The sequence below is a fragment of the Elaeis guineensis genome, chromosome 15 (genome assembly GCF_000442705.2).
Source record: "Elaeis guineensis isolate ETL-2024a chromosome 15, EG11, whole genome shotgun sequence".
NCBI lineage: Eukaryota > Viridiplantae > Streptophyta > Magnoliopsida > Arecales > Arecaceae > Elaeis > Elaeis guineensis.
In genome coordinates this window covers 57,175,038-57,189,173 of record NC_026007.2, presented here as the reverse complement: position 1 = coordinate 57,189,173, position 14,136 = coordinate 57,175,038, and the positions used below count along the sequence as shown (strand labels likewise).

General features: G+C 40.1%; 1 long non-coding RNA gene across 1 annotated transcript; it reads right to left on the bottom strand.

Moving 5' to 3' along the window:
* Positions 1-5,472: 5,472 nt before the first annotated feature.
* Positions 5,473-6,710, bottom strand: LOC140854145 (uncharacterized). The gene is made up of 2 exons (XR_012137285.1): positions 5,794-6,710; positions 5,473-5,690 (listed from the first exon to the last, which is right to left on the bottom strand). It is a non-coding gene; the product is annotated as an uncharacterized lncRNA (long non-coding RNA).
* Positions 6,711-14,136: the final 7,426 nt, after the last annotated feature.

Sequence of the window (14,136 nt, the reverse complement as noted above, 5' to 3'; positions counted from 1 at the left end):
TATTTCATAATATCTTTTGATTTAAAAGATTAATATTTTTAATCAATTCAGACCACCACGCTTTTGCTGCGCATTCTGATCTCAACTTACCAAATTATCTAAGTCTATAAAAAATAAAAATATCTTTATATATTAAATCAATCAAAGATAGATTCAACTTTCAGATTTCATATAAAATTTAGGATAAAATTTAAGGTTTCCTTGTCATTACTATCTCTTAGGCATAGCACATCAAAATTAAATCTTCATCCACCTTCTATGTTTAAATATAAGCTTTATCATTCCTCAAGAATCCAATATGTTTAGAATTAATTTGAGTTAACCTTCGATTTACCTTACAATCATTTAGTCAACTTCCAAATCAGTCTTTCTTTACAAAGAAATTAACATCAAAATCAACAAAGTTATCACGTCCTTTATCCATATAGGTTTAGCATTCCAATGTCATCGAATATACCCAACATAATATATCAATACCTCCCACTTCATTCTAGGGTCAGCACTTCTCGTACTCAGGTCAACCTTGCTAATTGAAATCTAAGATATAACTCATCAATTCTATTATAGACGTCATATGCCACTTATGCATAAATTTCATCATAATACCTATTGATTCGAAATCAAATTATTAAACCTTTCTTTTATATCTATCATGTTCCTCATGATCTTAGCCTCAAGTTCAAATATCACTAAAGTCACGATCCCGAATAATGATAATCTTAAGCTCAAATACCACTTAAGTCATATTCTCTAGTGATCATAACCTAAACTTTATATCATTCTATCACGTCCTTAATGATCATAATCTTAAGCTCTGATATTATCTATTATACTCCACTCGGTCACATCCTATTGATCATACATAAAGTTTTGATATCACTTTATAATCTCAATGATCTTAAACCTAAGCTCTGATATTATTCTATCATATCCTAATCATTTATATTATTTATATCATAATCTCCAATGATTATAACATAAGCTCTGATACCATAAAATATCACGCCCCAAATCTGGGACATAACACGGCCATGCTACTGAGGGATGGAGCCCACGATAACACGAAGCCAATCCATCATAATCATTTAAAATCCATCAAATAAAAAGATTCAATTCCATTATTCACCAAATAATTGAACCAATATTGATTCAGAACATCTAAATCCAAAAGTAAGTACCAACCCGAATCTCAATATTTATAAATAACTACAAATCTGTGATTATAAAATAACTAAACTTCTGCTACCAAATTTTCAAGCTTGCTATGCAGATCTTCAAGCCTGGATTCCTTTTACCGATCCTAACTTTATTCCTCTATTCAAACAAAAAGAAAACAAAAAGAATATGAGCTACACTAGCCCAGTAAGTAGAACTTGTGCTTCCTTATCGGATCAAGTATAAGTTTTTCATGATAATATAATATTTAGAAAATAACAGATAATACAAAATAAAGTATTTCATAGAGCATATAACAAAATAAGTTATAAACTCATCATGCATGAATAAATTTTGTATATTTCACAATCATGAATTGTAAATCATTTTCATCATGTATTCATATCATGTTTTAAAATATTGCTCATAGATATTCGTGCTAAGGTCACTATTATACCCGTGACAGGGTCATGTTTCTTAATCGATAAAGTTCTTAATTCATGTGCCAACTTTATATCCACTGGCAGGGCCATGTTTCGTGTGGATGCTAGCTCCGGATATCGACCTTCCCGAAGGGATTCATTCATAGCCATCTGAGTCTTTTTGAAATCATTATATCTTTTTCTTAAAACATACATATACATAGATAAAAAATAATAAAATTTCATGCTTCATAATCATGTAACTTTTTATAAAATACATTTATACAATCAATACTCATAATAAAATATACTTTTTTATATCACATATGCTGATCTCTATTTTATGAAAAATATGACTTTATCAATAAGAGATCATATACATAAAAATCACAAAAATTTAAAAATAAATAAGAAGCGTAAGATCCACTTACATTATTCATCTTAGATCTTCAGACTTCATTAAAAGAATCAGCTAATCCTATTTAAAATATCAAATCATCATCAATTTTTATTCCATGAATATAATAAGATTAAATCATAAGGAAAGAGGACTGTTGTCCGGATGTGTCGGACCATCCAGATACCAGGGTAATTCAGGGTCTCTGATCTGAGAGTCAGATTTAAGTGACTTGATCAAGAAATTGTGAAGCACAGATTAGATCAAGATCAATCAATAGAGTTCATTAATAATGAATTTGAAAGATACTTGATATGATCAAATGAGGTTGACATACAGCACGGATATCAAAGTAACTTTGGATCATCTTGTTAGAGTCAACATGAGTCCCTAAAAGATGAAGGCATGACTTGGTACAGGATTCATAGATCTTCTTAGAGAGAGAAAGTCAATCATGAGAGAGAAAATAGAGAAAGAAAGTGGAAAGAGAATCTTCGTATCCTTCAAAAGTAGCAATCATGATTGAGATCATCAGAGGTTATATCAAGGTGACTTAATATGGATTAACCATGATCGATATTATCAATTTTGAAGAAGGATTGAATCGGGATCCGATCTACTCACGAATTTCGGAGCAGTCTCAGATTATCATATTTTCATCTCAAGTTTATCCTAGGGTCTATGATACAATCAGAGAGAGAGAAGACCCTAGAGAGACAAAATTTATAAAAAGAGATAAAAGGGTCTAGACAGAGAAAATAAGAAGAAAATTTAAAGAGAGAAAATAGAAAGAGAATGTAGAGAGAGGAGAGAGGAAAGAGAGAGAAAATTCTATCTTTTTTTTCTTCTTTTTTTTTTCTTTTCTTCTTTTTCTTTTCTTTTCTTTCTTCCTTCTTCTTCTTTTCCCGTTTTCTTCTTTCTTTTTCTTCCTTGGCCGAACAGGGGGAGGACCAGAGGGTGGCTCGGCTCCAACGAAGGCGGCAGCATGGCTGGAGATTCGACAGCGACGGCCGACAACGGAGAGCAAGGGATCGCCGACAGCAAGGCTTGACCGGCGGAAGAAAAATTTTCGAAAAAACAGGGGATCCGCTCCTTTTCTTTTTATTTTTCGATCATTCGCTGGTCACCGGCGACCAAGACCTCCATAGAAAGAGAGGTAGAGGTGAGGGTCCCATCCTAAGGGTGAGACGCCGCAAACGACGGCGCCGATGGCTGAAAAAGAGGGGGAAAGGACTCGTCCGAATAGGGCAGAACAGGATCTCATCTTTTCATGGATTTTTCGATGATCCCGATGGCCGGCGAGGGTGCATGAAGCTTCAGGAAGGAGGGGAAGGAAGAGAAGAAGGAGGGTCGGAGCTTACCTTCGACTCCGGTGAGGTCTCCGACGAGAAATTGAGGCGAACACAAGAACAAGGTCGGTAGCTTCAATGAGAAATTTCGAGAGAAAGAAGTGGGAGATCTCACGGCTGGTCGTGACTGGCTTTTGAGGGAGAGAAGGGGGATTTATAGGATTCTTCCCAAGGGTTTTCGATGGCCCTGGGAGTTCTTCTCCTGGTTTGACACAGGGAGAAAGAAGACTCCCAACGGGAGTCTTCGTCCTCTGTTTTTTTTTTTTTTTTTTTTTGGGTTTTGTGGGCTGGTTTTGGACCCAATTGGGCCAGGTTATCATATCTTTATTTATTCCTGGCCGCCATCACTTCCATATTTTCTTGAAGGAATTCTAAATCAATTGGATTCTATTTTTGAAAAAAAAAAAAAACCCATCTCTTGTCCATATCCCTAAACTATTAGACCGTATTTAAAATTTTAAAAAAATAACTAAAGATATTGATGCTCTTTCTTTAATACACGCATTTTATCTCTCTTATTCCCCAGTGTTAAACTTTTATATTAGGATATTTTCTTAAATATGTATTGCACATGTCTATTTACCAGTCTTTTTTGATACTACAGAATCATATAGTGGGTCCCTTTCATTAATACCAATATTTTAGCAAATTAGTTACGAGCTTAAATTATAAATCAATGAGTTTGATATTATGGTAACATCCAAGCTTACTGCTTATGGAACCACGGCACCGAGTAACAGGAGCCAAAACGATGGTCGACGTCTTGTACAAATGAGCCCACTCTACTTTAAGGTCCCGTTCTTTTTGAAGATAAAAAACTTATCCAATAATTTATATTTTTTTAAATAAATATTTTTTAAATAATATTTAAAAAATAATTTATTAATAGCTCAGAAATCTATTATTCAAATTTTTTAGTATTACTAGTTTCTTAGATAAATTACTAAGATTTATCCATATTTTTTATAATATATTTTTATTATATAAATATAATATATATAATAATATAATCTATAATATTAATATATATTAAATAATATATTATTATATTATATTATATATATTATAATAATAATATTATATTATATTATATGTAAGATAATATTATATACTATTATATTATTATTACAAGATTAGGAGTATATTAGGAATGAAATAAAAAGATTATTTTCTTAGTTGATGGAAAATGATTTATTCACCTTCTAGATGGATAAGATTTTCTCACATTTCATAGATAAATATTATCCATAGAAAATAATGTATCTATCTAGAAAACATAAGAATATGGGTAAGTTGATCAATTAAAAAATTGATTAACTTTCTCATGATATTTATCGATAAAAAAATAGGCATTAAGTGGCAAGTAATTATATTATCCAAACTAAAGTCTGGTAGTCAATATATTACACCTTAAAATGAATTGATAATTAGAAGGTGCAGTTTTCGTTCACCGTACCCGGATGCTATTCACAGTGAATCTTGACAATTCGTGCACCACATGTATCACGCACTTCATGCGGTACGCAGTCGGGGACCTGAACCACACTCATAAATAGTTTACCAAAAGGTTAGAATAAAGGTTAATAACTGAATGTCTCAATATGTTTATTCCAATTCAATTCATCAGATCTTTTTGGCCAAATTATTCAAGAAAGGAGAAGGAAATCAAGAGGGTGTACAATAGTTTGAACGTTTTGGAGCCTTATGTAGTTACTTGTACCAAAGGATCGCAAGGTCCTGTTCTAAATGTTATGGTCTGATAAAAAAAAGATGCATATGGATTTATTAGTTTGGGCCTGTCCTAACAACTTAAGCTTTTGGGCTGGAAGGCTGCGATGATAAGGTATCACAGCCAAATTCATTATATGTCACAATTTTTATCAGTCATGTAGGTCTTTCGCTACGGGATAACAAGATTGAAGAGGACATGGTAGGATTGAGTAGGTCCTAAGCCATAAATGGGCCCTCTCTCTCTCTCTCATAAAAGCCGATAATGATAAGGGCATCTTGAGATTAGATATGAAGATGGTAATTTTATTCGATCTGAGAGATGCTCGGCTCAATTCAATTTGAATAGGATGAATTTTATCTAATCCAGTATTCAAAGTAGATATCAATTTAAAAAAAAAATTAAAAATAAATTTTGATATAATAGAATACCTTGCCTTGAACCCCTGTATATAAATACCGTTTAAACTTTAATAAATAAAGACCCAAGACAAAACCCTTCCGCTTTAAACTCTTATACGCGAGGACCCAACACAAAGCCCAAGGCATCATCTAAGTTTCCCTATTTAGCGGCTCCATGCGTCCCATCTGATTGCCACAAAAACGGCCCGCTTCACGCCTCCCATCCGATCGAGACTCCTGTGATGGAAAAAAACAGAAGAAAAATCAGGAAACCATAGAAAAAAAATCAACGAAAAAAAGGGGAAGATGGTAAAAATTAAAAGGTAAGACCCTTTCTTACGTAGATTGCTCTTTTTCTTCTTTTCTTTTTGCTTCGTTTTCTTTTTATTTCCTTCTCTTTTTCGGAGATCTGTGGGGAAGGAGAGCACCTGAGGGAGATTGGAGGGGTTTTCCCACTTTTGTCGGTTCCTTTTCTTTTCATTTCATTCTCTATTTGAGAGATCTATGGGAAGGAGAGTACCTTAAGGAGATCCGAGGGGTGTGAGTTGGTCCCTTGAGGTTTTGAGAGCCTAATCGTGGTAGAAGGATGATTTTTCTTGTGGGGTTTGGGGGATTTTTGGTGAGGCCCGACCTGATCCAACCTAAGGCAAAGCAGATATATCCGATCCTACCTGATCTAATCCGCACCTTCTAGTTTACTCAATCCGACTCGATTTGAGACGAGTACGAGATAGATATGGATATGAATTTTGCAGATATCGGTTGATCCGACTCAACTCTGACATGTTGTAATCCCTAATTGGATAGGGTAGATTGTTATAATTCCACATTAATTAATAAAAAGGGTGCCACTTGGGTTTATTAGCGTGGGTGGTCATACAACAAAAAAGATTAGAAAAATGATATCACCTTGTAGCATAGGAAGATCAGCAACCTCAGTCCACAAGATCTCATCAGAATGCTTTGGAACATATAAGGCTATATAGTCCATAGCACTGTTTGCCTTCCATTAAATATATTTGATGACCACCAAGGCATATTTCCTTTACAGTCACTATATATCCTATAGGAGCGGGTGCGCAATAATATCTCTGGATTGCTCCTGCATCTAGCTAACCAAAATAGCTGAATCCCCCCTTAATAACCAGACCTTCCAATGTCGTCCGAGCAAAGATAACATCCGCCCAAGCCACTCATAGCTCCATTCTCGGAATAATACCGTCAGAGTTCGCTTACCCCTGCTTCAACAAATCTTGAGTTGAGGCCTCCAATGATGAACCCAGCTTCTCCCTTGCTACCCCTCACACTGACATCCAGGCAGCTTGGGCCGGTCTTCTCCTAACAGCTTAGGTTTCTTAGTTGTGAGTCCATGACACTGGATAGGCAAGAGGGCTGCTGTTGTTTTGAGGCACTCTTGCTAAACCCAGGTTCACTATGACCAATTTTAAACAAAGGTTCCAACAACCAACCAGATTGAGATCTACATGAGCTGAGAAATGGCATGTTAGGATACCTTAAATAATATTCTTTTTCAACTAGTATCGTATAAAAGGTGCTGTTGTAGCCCGTCTCCAATGGGATAGTCGGTCTAGAGCCGAGTAGATGCACCTGATTATTGTGCGGCAAAAAATCAGAAAGAGGACTCGTCCACCAGAGAGAGGACACAACAGAAATGATCAAGGGTGAGAGCGAGAGCTAGAGACATGCATTTGCGATGATCTCCATATAACATCGAGATGACTGGATCTTGGTGAAATGCTGAACCGTTGGAGAAACGAGACTTGCAAGGTAAGTCCCACCGGAGGTGGCTCCAACGAGAACCTTCTGATGCTCAAATCAAGGATGGAACTCAATGGACGGAGAAGCAGAGTCTTAGTATGGAACTAGTGTTGTATACCTGGATGGATCTCTGCTTATCTCTATTTATAAAGGGAGCAATGTGGATGATGGGAGGACAGATCATGTTAATCATCTTTTGTCAACCGTATGGTGCTGCGTGGGCATCCTTAAATCACTCTGACGGCGGACGTGCCTTCTGTTTGATGCCCACGTGATCGTGATGGCAGATGCTACCATGCATGGGGCATAATAAATGACCCCATAGGTGCAATTAATGAATCTGTAGCATCACATTATGACGCACAGCCAGCCGATCAGGATATGGCGTCTAAGTGATGTGACCCAATATGGCCTGTCAAGATGCCATGACGGCCACATTTGGTGCTCGGCTAGTCGGTCGAAGTCCTTGCCATGGGAGTCGGTAGAGTGGGCCTATCGAGGGGTGGCACCTCATCATCAATTGGCATAATTGGCTGAACATCGAGTAAACAATCATCCATATGCCGTTTGTTATTCGTCGTACATGGCATGTCGAACCTAGTCGGTTTGGGGCCGACTCAGTTATGTCCGCTGCCCTTAGTCAGCAAGATGTTGTCGATAGAAGTCGGTGGAAAATTGATTGGGCGGTGCTCGCTAATCCCAGTTGGGTTGAGTCGTAGTAGCTTAATTGGCTGAGAGACGGAGAAGCAGGTTAGTCGGTTGGGCGACGAAGATTTACTCCAACATCTGTCCCCCAACTCCCGAGTCCAATTGCATAGTTTTAATCGGATGAAGGGAGTTAGATGTCGTACGGATCCAAGTCACGTATTCTGCTGAATCCGAGCTGCTTTTCTTCTTAGCTTGTCGTTTAATGATATTCCGAAAGATGCATCCGATCGTTTTGTCACTTCGTGAAATAAATGATCGTTTTGTCGCTTCACAGTACGTGTGATGGTGCTATCATATCGCAGGTCATGCAGCAATAAATGTTAGGGTGCTCGAGGTGATTTTTCGTAATCACAGCAAAGGATCGGATGGCGGAATAATAATGAGTTGGCATAGCCAAGCCTTCCACATGTCGATCATCAGTTGGTCCGGTTCGTAATCATGCAAATTCGGCTGACGTGGCATGATCTTAGTAGCAGTGGATCGAAAAGTCGGAAAAGTAGTCAGTCGAGATTGTGGCCATATGTCAAAATCTCTATGCAAAGCATGGCTTTTTGCATCGATCCTGGCCGTCGAGGAGGTCTATAAATAAGGGTCCTCCATACCTTCAAGCCATCTTCTGATTCCAGAGTTCTTGCCTCTTCCTCCGGTCCCCTGATCCCTTGCCATCCGACAGTGAGCCCAAGGTTTTTGGAGGTTAGGTTCCATCACAGTCGGTTGTCTTCATCTCAGTCGGCCTTCATCATCGTCGGTCCTTCATTCTTATTGGACTTCTCGTCATCATCTCCTCCTTGCAAGGTTTCTCCTTTACCCTTTCACTCTTCTCTTGGGTTTTTGTTTTGCTTCTCTTCCATGGCTGCTTCGGGTGGAGAGTCTGGGGGCGAGAACGTGGTGGGGGACCACAGTTCTCGGATCCTGTTTACTCGAAGAGAGATCGAGGATACTTCTCAAAATGATCCCGAAGACGTTTCTTCTCGGCAAGGTCGTCCTAATTCTGAAGAGTTGGATGATCAACCGGCTCCCGAGAACCTTCCTGGGCCTCTTGTTGAGAGGCCGAGTTGTCGAAGGCAACCATCTACTGACTAAGGGATTATTATCATATCACTGATCGGTATCGACTGATGGGGCCCGGTGAAAGTCGGATCATCCATCCTCCAGATGGCTATATTGCCGTCTACGAAAAATTCCTTCGCTCAAAATTTCAGTTTCCTCTTCACCCTTTTTTTGCCAATGCCTTGGACTTGTACGACGTAGTTCTTATCCAGCTCACCCCTAATTTCTTTAAGATTTTATCTTCTTTTGTCATCCTTTGTTATCTTCTTCAGTTTGAGCCCCGAATCTCTCTTTTTCGGGCTCTTTTTATGTTGAAGAAACATCCTCAAAAATGAGGATAGTGGTTCTTTTGTCCCCCACCTAAACATCAGTTTATTACCAGACTTCCTTCTTCCATCCATGGATAGAAGAATAAATTATTTTATATAGCGGCCGACCACCCTTGGGGCTTCGACTGGCATTAGACCGTTCCCAGTCTGTCTCTGAACAGAAATGACGTGGTCTTGGATGGAGATCGGAAGCAGTATGACAAACTATTCGGCATCTTGGTCCCTCCATAGTGAGAGCTCCTGGGGGAATAGATGTTGTACGATATCGGGATAAGCTCTACCAGCCACTTGGGTAATTTTTCTTGAAAATTCTTATGATTTTCTTTCTTTCCAGGCTCGCTCCATTAAGTAATCTGCTTCTATTATCGCTTTGCAAGAACGAGAGTTGCATCGAAATTTCTCCAACAAGCCATCAAAATGAAGAAGAAGATGACGTTCGGGCCTGGGGGTCCTTCTCGACCATCGAAGAAGTCGAGAAAATGATCTCCTCTTCAGATGAGGAGTATGCAGCCTCCGTTGCCACCCCGACCACCACCAGAGTGGTCTTCACCACCACCTTCTACCACCGACGTCACGATTGCCATCTCGAGACCCACAGCCACCCTTACGGACAATGAGGTCATCGTCATCGAGGCCCCACCAAGGCCAGCCGCTACTGTTCAAGCCTCACCAACCCAAGCTGGAGCTAGTGGAGACCGGGCTCCTAGTCGAGTGGGAGCCAACAAGGGCAAGGCCTCTGTCGACAAGGAAAAGGCCCCTACCAACAAGGGGAAGGCCCCTGCCTTCACAGCTGACTACGGCCCGGATACTTCTTTCGAAGAGGCCACCATCACCCTGAGATTGTGCATCAAGGGGACCGATCAAGCACTCCAGGATCACCGGCTTGCCGAGGAGCTGGTGAAGATGATGCTACCTGCGGATTGAAAAATCAGGAAAGCCTACCTAGTCGTGGAGATTCAGTTGGGCTCTTACGCATTGTTGCTATCGGTAAGTCTCCGCCCATCTTTCTCCAATATATTCTTTGAATAGTACTAGGCCGACTAAATGACTTAACCAATTTTTTTTTCACAGATGATGCATGATGTGATAGTTTTGTATATGGCATTGGCCAGCTTCGTACGGCTCAATGCCCAGCTTGAAGATAAGGCCCAAATTGCACACGCTCGGGCTGAAGTTGCTGAAGAACATCTCCACATTGTCAAGAAGCGGGAGAGAAAAAGTTATGAGAAGATCATCCTACTGGAGGTCGAGTTGACATCGTCGACGGTCCAGCAGAAGAAAGATAAGGAGGAGCTCGAAAAGTTGAGGGCCGACTTCCAGAAAGAGAGGGAGGAATTTGAAAAGCTGAAGGCTGACTACCAGAAGAAAATAGAGTCGGTAGAGAGCGCCCTCAACGAGGAGAAGGATAGGCAGCAGGAAGCTAAGGAGGCTGCCAAGGAGCTGAAGGAAAGCCTGTCAGCAGCGGAGACTCGGGCCCAGGAGGCAGACTCTCGGGCATTGGCCGAGTTTCTCAAGTCGAAGGAGTATGAGGTGGAACTCGCCGACATCGGTGCAGATGCATATCAGCTTGGGTTTGAGGACTATAAGAAGGCCATTGACTGACTATAGCCTAAGCTGGACTTGAGTGGGATTCGGGCTGACAAGGAATCGAATAGTGACGAAAAGGCGGATGTGGAAGAAGATCGTCCTCTAACCCCTTAGGCTCTTTGCTTTTTGCCCTTATATTTTTCGTCATTTTGTAATGAATTCACTTTTTATAATGAACTCCATTTTGGAAATGGAATGATCTTTCTCGAATCCGACCTCTTCTCATATTTACTCGTGTGCCTTCTCTTCCTTACTTGCCCAATTTTCTTTCTGCATAAATGACAAAGTAATATAGTCGGCGAAACCAAGCAAAGGGGCCAGGGGTGGCAGATCGAGTAAACCGTAACCAAATAAATGGATCTGAAAAATTTTTCAAGTCATGTAGTTGGCTTCGTAGATGAACTTAGTCAGATTTGTAGATCACCCGTTGTCGAGTTGGAACTTAGTCGATTTCGGATCAATGGATCCTTGGTCAATTGGTAACGAGATGACTAACTATCTTAATTCATTTTGGGCCTATTGATCTTTGGTCAGTTGGTGACAAGCCAACTAACCATAATATTTTTGCCTGGGTTTTACGTGCAAACTGCAGCTTATACTCCTATGGCCTGTGGGTCATAACAGGCATGCTTGCGGTTGTCGGACCTTTTGGCTCTATTAATCAGTTGCAAGTCGAATAACGTTTCATCAGGTATTAGCCGACGAGGAGGACTGTAGATTTTTGAGTACTTAAACTACTTGGTATAGAATTGTAGGAAAGAGAACCTTTCATTGATAAGATGTTCTTATTGGTAGTACATCCGTAGGTTTTCGGTATTCCAAGTTTGAGAAATTTTCGCACTGTCCAAATTTTTGATTTTGTAGGCTCCTGACCACATAACTGTTGAAATCTTGTAGGGTCCCTCCCAATTTGGGGACAGCTTTCCTTGCTCAGATGGTCTGGAGACTTCAGCTCTTCTAAGGATCAAGTCTCCCACTCTGAAAATCTTGGGCCTCACTTAGGAGTTGTAGTACTGAGCTACCCTTTACTAATAGGAGGCTATCCTTTGTTGAGCCCTTCTCCAGATTTTCTCAAGCAAGTCCAGATCAGCCCATTGTTTGTCCGAATTGATCAATTCATCGTAATGCTCTATCGAAGTCGATGGTAGGTCGATTTCAATTGGGATCACGGCTTCCATCCGAAATGCTAGTTTGAAAGGAGTCTCTCCAATTGGAATCTGAGGAGTCGTTCGGTAGGATCATAAGACACTATAGAGCTCGTCGGTCCAGCACCTTTTGGCATGATCGAGTCTTGTCTTCAGATCTTATAAGATTATCCTGTTGGTTACCTCCGCCTCTTTGTTGGACTATGGGTACCCGATCGAGGTGAATTTATGGGCGATATGATATCTCGCACAAAATTTTTTAAATTTGGTATTATCGAATTGTTGGTCATTATCGGTAATAATTATTCGGGATAGATCAAATCGACAGATGATGAATTTTCATAGAAAATCAGTGGTCTTTTGCTCCGTTATTTATGCCAACGGTTCTGCCTCCATCCATTTGATGAAATAGTCGATGGCGATGATAATGAATCTTTTCTGTCCACTGACAGGCAGTAACAGATCGAGTATATCGACTCCCCATTGATCGAATGGTCATAGCACTGAAATGATCATGAGATGACTTAATGGGAGCCTCTGGATATTGCTAAACCTTTAACATCGATCGCACTTTTGCAATAAGTCGGCAGCATCCTTTTGCATGGTTGGCCAATAATATCCTTACCAAAAGATCTTGTAAGATAATAACTTGTCTCCCAAGTGGTTGCCGTAAATACCTTCGTGTACCTCTCAGAGAGCATAGTCAGTTTCGAAAGATTGGAGACACTTGAGCAAGGATAAGAATGCAGACCTTCTGTAGAGTTGGTCGTTAATGATCACGAACTGGATCGCCAGTCTCTTAATTTGGCATGCCTCAGCAGGATCAGTTGGCAGAGTTCCGTTAGTCAAGTAGTCGATGAATGGGTCAATCCAGTTCGATTTGTGGCCAACTTGGTGAATTTTCTCCTCTGAGTCGATGCTCGAGCTCTCGAGATGCTCGATGAAGACCCTTTCCAATTTTCCACAGTCAAAGGTGGTGGGTCAGGATAGGGAATCAGCTCAGATATTCTCCAAGCGAGGAATGTGAAAAATCTCAAAATAGTCAAAATATACTTGCAGAGACTTGGGCTTTTGTAGATATCTAGATAAAACAGGATCTTCGATTGCATATTCTTCTAAAAATTATCTGGCGACCCACTATGAGTCGGTGAATACCCCTAGGCATTTTACATTAAAATTCTTGGTGATCTTCAGTCTGGCTATCAGAGCTTCATATTCAGCTTGAATGTTTGAAGCTTTGAAGCCAAACCGTAATGCGTACTCGATCACCATCCCGTCGATGTTGGTCAGAATGAGGCTTGCGCTATATCCTTTGGCGTTGGAAGCTCTATCCACATGTAGAATCCAGAGGGATTCCAAAGTCTCTTCTTGAGGCTAATCTTCAACTTGGATGTCGTTGATCGGTGTACACTCAACGATGAAGTCGGCAAGTATTTGAGCCTTCATTGAAGGTTGCGAAAAATAAGAAAGGTCAAACTCAGTGAGTTCAAACGTCCACTTGGCCATCCTTTCGACCATTGGAGTATAGTTCTCAGGGGAAGGCTGATCAAAATTCGTCGAATAGGTCTGAAAGTAGGGTTGCAGTCGTCGAACAGTTGTAATAATTGTAAAGATAACTTTCTCGATCTGAGAATACCTCGTTTCGACCCTGCGCAGTATCCGACTTACATAGTAGATAGATTTTTGCACCATATCTTTTTCTCGAACTAGCACCGAGCTGATGGCTTCAGCTATCACGACCAAATATGCGAGTAATTTGTCACCAACATTTGGCTTCGTCAGGAGTAGAGGAGAGCTCAAATGTTGCTTCAAGTCGTCGAAGGCCTTTTGGCATTCTTCCATCCAAATGAAGTTCTTCATCTGTCTGAAGATTTTGAAGAAGGAGAGGCACCGTTCCGCAAACTTAAAAATAAATCAGCTCTAAGATGCTATGCGTCCCACCAATTTTTGAATATCCCATCAAAAAGTCAGAGGCTTCATGTCGAGAACCATCTTAATTTTCTCGAGGTTGGCCTCGATGCCTTGCCTTGTCATCATAAAGTTGAGAAACTTCTCCAAAATGATGCCGAAGGCGCACTTAGTAAG